Source organism: Apium graveolens, chromosome 7 (assembly GCF_009905375.1).
Source record: "Apium graveolens cultivar Ventura chromosome 7, ASM990537v1, whole genome shotgun sequence".
In the NCBI taxonomy this organism is placed as follows: domain Eukaryota; kingdom Viridiplantae; phylum Streptophyta; class Magnoliopsida; order Apiales; family Apiaceae; genus Apium; species Apium graveolens.
Window position 1 is genome coordinate 44204193 of NC_133653.1, and position 7903 is coordinate 44212095.

The 7903-nt window shown below is 36.5% G+C and overlaps 1 non-coding gene across 1 annotated transcript; it reads right to left on the reverse strand.

Moving 5' to 3' along the window:
• Window positions 1-5941: 5941 nt before the first annotated feature.
• LOC141676256 (small nucleolar RNA R71) lies at window positions 5942-6048 on the reverse strand. The gene has a single exon (XR_012556855.1). It is a non-coding gene; the product is annotated as a small nucleolar RNA R71 (small nucleolar RNA).
• Window positions 6049-7903: the final 1855 nt, after the last annotated feature.

The window sequence follows — 7903 nt, forward strand, 5'->3', positions numbered from 1 at the left end:
TATATATAGATGTAGTTTTCAAAACTATTAATCGAATAAGGTTTATTCGATAACTTTATTTTTATTAATGAATATTACTTTGAATATTCATTCGAGGACTTATGACTCGGTTTATTTTATTTAATGAATATTAGTTGAATATTCATTCGAGGACTTATGACTCCGTTTATTTTATTTAATGAATATTATTTTGAATATTCATTTGAGGACTTATGACTCCGCTTATTTATTAAATAATATTCTTTATTTTATTAAAAAATAATGTTTCGATAATCAAACTTATTTTCGATTATTCAAATAAAGATCGTACTTTCGTATAAGTATATCTTTGGTTATTTATTATTAATTTCAAGTATAAGTTTTAAAACTTTTACTTCAATTATTTTATAAGGATTATCTTTATGGGAATATTATTTAAATAATAATATTCATATATTTTCTAATATATCAGGACTGATTTATTTCATTAAATCAGAATTACTCCAAACATTCTTAAAAATGTTTTCGAGTCTTCAAAATGATTTTAAAAGTTAGAGCGGATCCCAAAACTTGTTTTCAGATTTAAGATCTTCCTTTCGAAGGAGACTTGAATATTCGCTCAAAAAATTTTAGGGATCCGGCTCTGTGGTGTATTTTATATTCGCAACGAGGTTGCTGTTTTGAGAAAACAATTTGATTACTTGCCCAACGTTCGGAAAGTAAGTTCATCTAATTGAGTCGGCATAAGCGACAGGCCGAGGTACGGTCTATGAAGGTGTAAGAGGCTGGGTGACAGCCCATCCACGCGTGAGTGGCCGGGTAACGGTCTAGCGCGAGGTCCTAATGCGGCCAGGGTGATGACCGGCTAGGAATTCATCCATCTACAGTAGAAAAGGTTACTTATTGGTATCTTTTCCTGATCAGCAAGATATCGGGTTTATGCCAAAATTCTTTTCTTTCCAAATTCATTGGATATTACAACTCTGTTCATACTTTACATGACAGAGGTTTTCAGGAAATGTATGAGAGATATATATGGATATATATCGGGACTTAATGAAGTATCTCGTAACTTCATTTCTTTGGAATGATATTTCAAAGATTGAATCTATTCAAATCTTATCTTGTATTCTCATCTATGTGATGAACTTTTGAAACTAATTATAACTTGAACGGTGGTAGTTCAAGTAGTATTCGGAAAAGATATAAGTATATTGGAGTATCTTGTAACTTCATCTTTTCAACTTATATCTGGTTAATGATTATCTTATGCAGGACAAAGATTTTCACAAAAACGTTGAGACAAGGTTAGATATATGAGATCACCTTGCAACGATATTTTTATACAGTTATAAACTGGAATTCTGTGTACATTATACATGTCAAAGGATTTCAAAGATTTTGAGTAGTATATATATATATATACTAAATATTTTGCGACTTGTCGCGTTAAGATATCAACTTGGTTCATTTTCTTGACCAAGACTTTCATGAGTACTATGAGAATGCTCATATATTGTTAATTATTATACATATTATTTCGGTGGGCTTGTTGCTCACCCTTTCTTTCTTCTTTCATCACACAACAACAGATAGACAAGATGAACAGGACCAAGCTCCCAATTCGTGAGCGGATAGGAAATGTTCCGCAGTTTCCTGTAGGCGTTGATGCCGTTGTAGCTGAGGTAGGAGCTACCAGTAGGCTAGGCTTTCAACTTTTGTTGTGCCAGACTTATGTATATTTATGAATTGTAATAATGGCAAAGAATATGTAAATTATTCAGAAACCCTTTTTATGGTGAAATGGTTTATAATTGTGGAATAAAATGACTTGTGTTATTTTTGGATATTCATCTCTGAGACTATAACTTGTGGTGTGTGTGTATATTGTGGGGTCACAGTATGCATAGTTGATTGTTTATTAATATTAAGTATTGATAAGGAAAACGGAACTCGTGACAACCCGAATCCCCGACCCCGGATTTGGGGGTGTTACAGTAACAATTGGTGATCTCACAGTTGGGAGGCATAAAGAGTTGGGAATATTGATTAACAGATGATCAACAGTGAAGCCATTTATACGGTATTTAAAGCGACATGGTTGATCAGACTATGACTTGTTAGTTCTTTTCCAACCAAGTAAAATATGAGAAATCCTTCAGACAATAATATACATTCCTTCTCTAAGGGGGAGATAAAAGCTTAAGTAATAGTTTGGAGGATTCCTTAACTAAGGGGGAGAAATAGCAGGCATGAGGAAAAAGGTAAAGCATATAACCACAACACCATTTGTTATTTGTAACTACGGATCCTATTGTACGGGAGAGGTGGTAAACACGAAGGTGATTTCCTAGTGATCAGAAGAAGTGGTTTGGTTCATCAATATTATTCATAAGGGGAGAAGCTGTTTTACAAAAAGGGAGTACCATTGGTTTTTATCTGCGGATCCTATTATACGGGAGAGGTGGTAAACGAAGGTGATTTCCTTTAAGCAGTTGATTCTCATAAGGAAAAAATGTGGATAAAAATCACGGAAGCAAGAGAGATATGTGCTTCTCAACAGGAAATGTGGTTGTACAAAAGAAGCTGCTGATGATTACTTCAAGACTGAGAAGTGTTATCTGGCAGAGATTTGAAGAACCAAGGAAATGAAGATGAAACTACTTGAAGATCAGTCCAGTGCTAGAGGAACAAGCATCATTCATTTCAGTTACTCAATAAATCTGTAAATGCAGAATTTGATCCAGAAAACCAGTGGCATTATTTACAGTCCTGGTACTTTACTTTTTCAAAGCCATAGAATTTTACATTTTTAAATGCTTGTGGGAGTCCACCAAGGTCTGGATATCTGCATGTGTTGACTCTGTGTTGGTGAGACTGTGTAACTGTATGAACAGTCTACGTGATAACTCAATACGAGAACAACACTAGAACATGACAGGTTAATAATACAACGTCTACACAAGAAATTAAGAAGAAATGAAGACAAGGCAAATACAAAGAATCAGAAGATTAGGAGAAGGCTTGAAGTCTGTTTACTGGTCACTGAAAGAAGTTCATCAATTTGATCATGCCTCAGTGAAGAATGAAGGATAAAGACTTTCAGGGTTTCAGAAATGATGAAGATTCGGTGTATAAGTGCTACCAGAAGATTTCAGTGTATTGGCATTGGTGGAAGATAGACAGTGTATGAAGCATAGGAATCTGAAGAATTGAAGACATGGTATAGACAGAGGTTAAAGAAGACAACTGCAGTCTTGAAGTCATACTTACTGACATGAGTTCATTTATATGTTCAAGAGTTGGTGAAAGACAGTGAATGAAATATTCAAGACACATCATTACATGAAAAATATTCTAGAAAAATTCTGACATATATATTAAATAAGCGCAGTGGAGATAAAGTGTAGAAATTAACTTGAAATATTTTGACTTGGCATAAGAAAGCCAACTGATCATAAATATAGCAATGAAGATGTTGTCTAAAGTACCAGAAAGGATTCCAGTAAAAGTACATTTGTTTATTGACAGCCAGTGTTCGAAGTGATAAAGTTGTTGCTAGCTTAACAATTTAATCAAGGCTATAATACGAAGACCTGAATCGGGGTTAGTCATCTGTGAACTAGACCAGTTGCACTAGGCGTCAACAGCTCGTGAAAGGAATTTGGGTATTAATTTTAGAAGAATTGTTAAGTTGAGGAACGTACTTGGATTGAACGTTTATCTGTTAAAGTACGAGAAGAGGTGCGCGTGGTATGCAGCTAAACAACGAGAGGGAGTGGCCTAGTATAAATTTTAATTGTTAACTTAAATAAATTTATGTAATGGACTTTAAAGTAATTTATTTAATAAACTTAAAATGATTTATTTTATAAACTCTAAATAAGTTATTTTATAAATCTAAATTAGTTTATTTATATAAGTTATATTTAAGTTTATTTTGTAAATTAATTTAATTACAATTTAAACTTAAACAAAAAAAGAAACAATGGTCGGCAGTTAGCTATATGGTCACAGGTTGGAGTTGTGAAGAATTTTTAAGGCAAAACCTGATAAGTGGCATTTTATACCACGTAGAACGTCTTATAATGACTTGAATTGATGTCTTGAAGTCAAGTATTTTGTGTATTTGATGCGTTTTTCTAGTGTTTTTGTATTTCAGGGTATAACTTGCGTATGTAGGAAGAATTCATCGAAATAAGAATAGGGAAGTGCTTGGCATTAGTTGTGGGAAGTTAGGAGCAGAATTCAGCAAAATCAGGAGCAGAATGCAGGATTTTCCAGAAGGTGCTGGGACGCCCGCTCAGGAAGCTGGGGCGGCCGCCCGGGGATATAAAATTTAATACTAATTTTTACAATTCTTATTCTGATGGACTTCTGAGACGGCTGGTTCTTGTGGGCTTCTATATAAGTAGTTTTCAAGAGACGTTTCACAGTGTGTGGTATTAAGCAAGGAGAGAAGGAAGAAGACCGTTTTAGCACATCGCAATGAAGAAGAGGAAGCATACATTTTCTTGTGATTATTTTATTCGTTGTAACAGTGGATGATAGTTTTCTTTACTTTGAACCTTATTACTTTGTGACGTACTATGGTTTTTAATAAGTATTTTTATTAGTTAAATTGTGTGTTATTATCATGTTTTCATATGAACCCATGGTGACGATGAGTTCTATCATGGCCTAATCGTGATCATGGGGTCGTAGCGGATTTATTATATATTTCTTTAGTTTTTTGCGTAATACCTTGGTGTGTGACGATTCTATGATATCTAGCATAGGTTGCGCTTATTCGTCTTATGTGCGTCGCGAACATATAAGATAGTGTGTTAATCTCTTGTGAAGCGACAGCGAATCTTGAGATTTAGAACTTGCCATGCTAGCATAGGTTCATGTATGTGTATGCATGATTAGTGGGTAAATCTAACCCTTTTACTTGCCCTGTGTAATCATAATGAATAAATTGCGCTTAAATCGTTATGTTTTCAAATTCTGTAGACATATAGGGTCTCAACATAATTGATGCCTATTCAACTTCTATCTTAATTGTGGATGTTTGGTAGAATGGTATTTGTACAACGAAAGTTGGCTTTTATCAGTTTCGTGTTGTTCGATTAATATCATCACTGTTACATGCTAGAGTAATAACAATAACTATTGAAGGAAGTAATGATGAAGTTATTATCTCAAGTGTATTTGATATTGTTAATTCAAGTGTTAATTAAGTGTTTATTCTCGTAGTTAATTATAGTTAATAATTAGTTAATCAACTTAAAGAGTTAATGTCTTGACACTGAGAAGTAATCATACATTGGTGAGTGAGTGTTTATTAAATATAATTAGTCTGAGTCTCTGTGGGAACGAACTAGAAATTATTCTATATTACTTGCGAACACGTATACTTGCGTGAATTATTAGCGCGTATTTTGTGCCTAACAAGTTTTTGGCACCGCTGTCGGGGACTCGGTGTTAATTTTTAGTTTACGTGCTTGTCATCAGTGGTCGTTAAAGTTCACTGACTCGGATTTTTTTTACTTTCACGGTTTATTTGTTTGTGTTTCAGGTACTCATTACAATGGGAGATCCAGCAGCACGAACGAGAGCCTTGATGGATTTTTCTCAACCCAAGATCATTGACATTCAATCTAGCATTGTCAGACCAGCTATCACAGCTAATACCTTTGAGATCAAGCCTGGTATAATTCAATGGGTGCAGAATTCAATCCAGTTTGGGGGTTCTCCAACTGAAGATCCCAATATACACATTAGGGGTTTTATTGAGATCTGCGATACCTTCAAGTTCAACGGTGTTTCTGAAGATGCTGTGAAGCTGAGATTGTTCCCATTCTCTCTGAGGGACAAGGCTAAGAGCTGGTTACACTCTCTACCAGCTGGTTCGATTACTACTTGGGAAGATCTTGCTCAGAAGTTTCTTACTAAATTCTTCCCTGTGGCGAAGACAACTGCAATCAGGAATGCTCTTACTCAATTTGCGCAGCAATCAGGAGAATCTTTATATGAAGCTTTGGAGCGCTACAAGGAGATGCTTAGAAAGTGTCCTCATTATGGAATGCCTGATTGGATGATCATCAATTGTTTATACAATGGGTTGGGAGCACAGTCCAGACCCGTGCTCGATGCAGCAGCAGGCGGAGCATTATGGGCAAAGAGCTATGAGGAAGCTTATGATCTAATTAAACTGATGGCTGCTAATTAAAATATAAGTATCCAACCCAGAGATGTCCACAGGGCAAGGTAGCAGGAGTTCTTGAAGTGGATACAGCTACGACTATCACTGCTCAACTAAAGGCGTTGTCTATGAAGATTGATTCTCTGGCTAACTATGGTGTTAAGCAGATAATTAGTGTTTATGAGTTGTGTGTAGGTCCGCATGTGACAGAGCAATGTGCTATATCTAGTGACAGCTCAGTTCATGAGCAACTTTCAGAGATCGCAGCAACCAGTTCCAGATACTTCATCCTGACAACTGGAATCATCCTAACTTCAACTGAAGCAATAATCAGAATGCGATGCAACAGCCGTTCCAACAGTTTGCAAAAAAATAATTCAACCCTCCTGGTTTTCAGCAATAATTTGCACCAAGACAACAACTCCAACTTTAATAACAAACTCATGATGCAGGTCTATCTTCGAATGAAAAATCTGAATTGGAGGAGTTGAGGCTTATGTGCAAAAACCAGGCTCTTATATGCCAAAGCCAGGCTATTTCTATCCAGAATCTGGAGAACCAAATAGGGCAAATTGCTAATGCCTTATTAAATCGACCACCATGAATGCTTCCTAGTGATACGGAAACAAATCCAGGCAAGAGGGAAGTTGAAGAACAGGTGAACGCCATCACCTTAAGATCTGGAAAGGTTGCAAGCCCCCAAATTCAGCAAGACGAAGAGCCTGAAAAATCTCAAGGTTTAGAAAATGCAGTTGTGGCTGAAGAAGATGTGCAAAAGGAAGTAGATGTGGAACCAAGGAAGACTACTGTGGAACACACTCCTCCTGAGGGTAATACAGGGGAGAAACAGATCTATCCTCCACCTTCTTTTCCTAAGAGGCTGCAGAAGAAAGAGCTGGATAAGTAGTTTGAGAATTTTTTGGAGGTGTTCAAGAAACTTCTATCAGCATACCTTTCACTGAAGCTCTTGAACAGATGCCTAGCTATGTGAGGTTTATAAAAGGTATTCTTTCTCGGAAAGTGAAGCTCGATGATTTAGAGACCATTGCTCTCACGGAGGAATGCAGTGCTGTGCTGCAACAGAAGTTGCCCCCGAAGCTTAAAGATCCTGGAAGCTTCACTATTCCTTGCACCATCAAAAACTTGCCGTTCGACAAGTGTTTATGTGATTTAGGAGCTAGCATCAATCTGATGCCCTTATCTATCTTCAAGAAGCTTGGTCTGCCTGATCCGAAACCAACATACATGTCATTGCAACTAGTTGACCGTTCCATCGCTTATCCACGAGGTAGAGTGGAGGATGTCTTGGTCAAGGTGGATAAACTCTTTCCCTGCTGACTTTGTAATTCTTGATTTCGAGGAAGATAAGAAGATTCCTATCATCTTAGAAAGACCATTCTTGGCTACAGGCCGAACTATGATCAATGTGCAAAAGGGAGAGCTTTCGATGAAGGTTTACGATCAAAATGTCACTTTTAATGTGTTCAAGGAAATAAAGTTACCCACAGCTAAAGAGGAGTGCTTTAAAGTAGAGAAACTGCAGGTTTTGAATGCACCTCCGTGGAAGAGGAAGTTGGATATGCCATTCGATTCTCTTGGGTTAGCAGAGCTGAAAATTTCTTAGGAGCGTTTTGAACCATTTATTCAAGAAGCTCCCATACTTGAGCTCAACCGAAAGCCAGATCACTTGAGTTATTCATTCTTTGGTGCACCCCATGATAAGGGATTGGGATATAT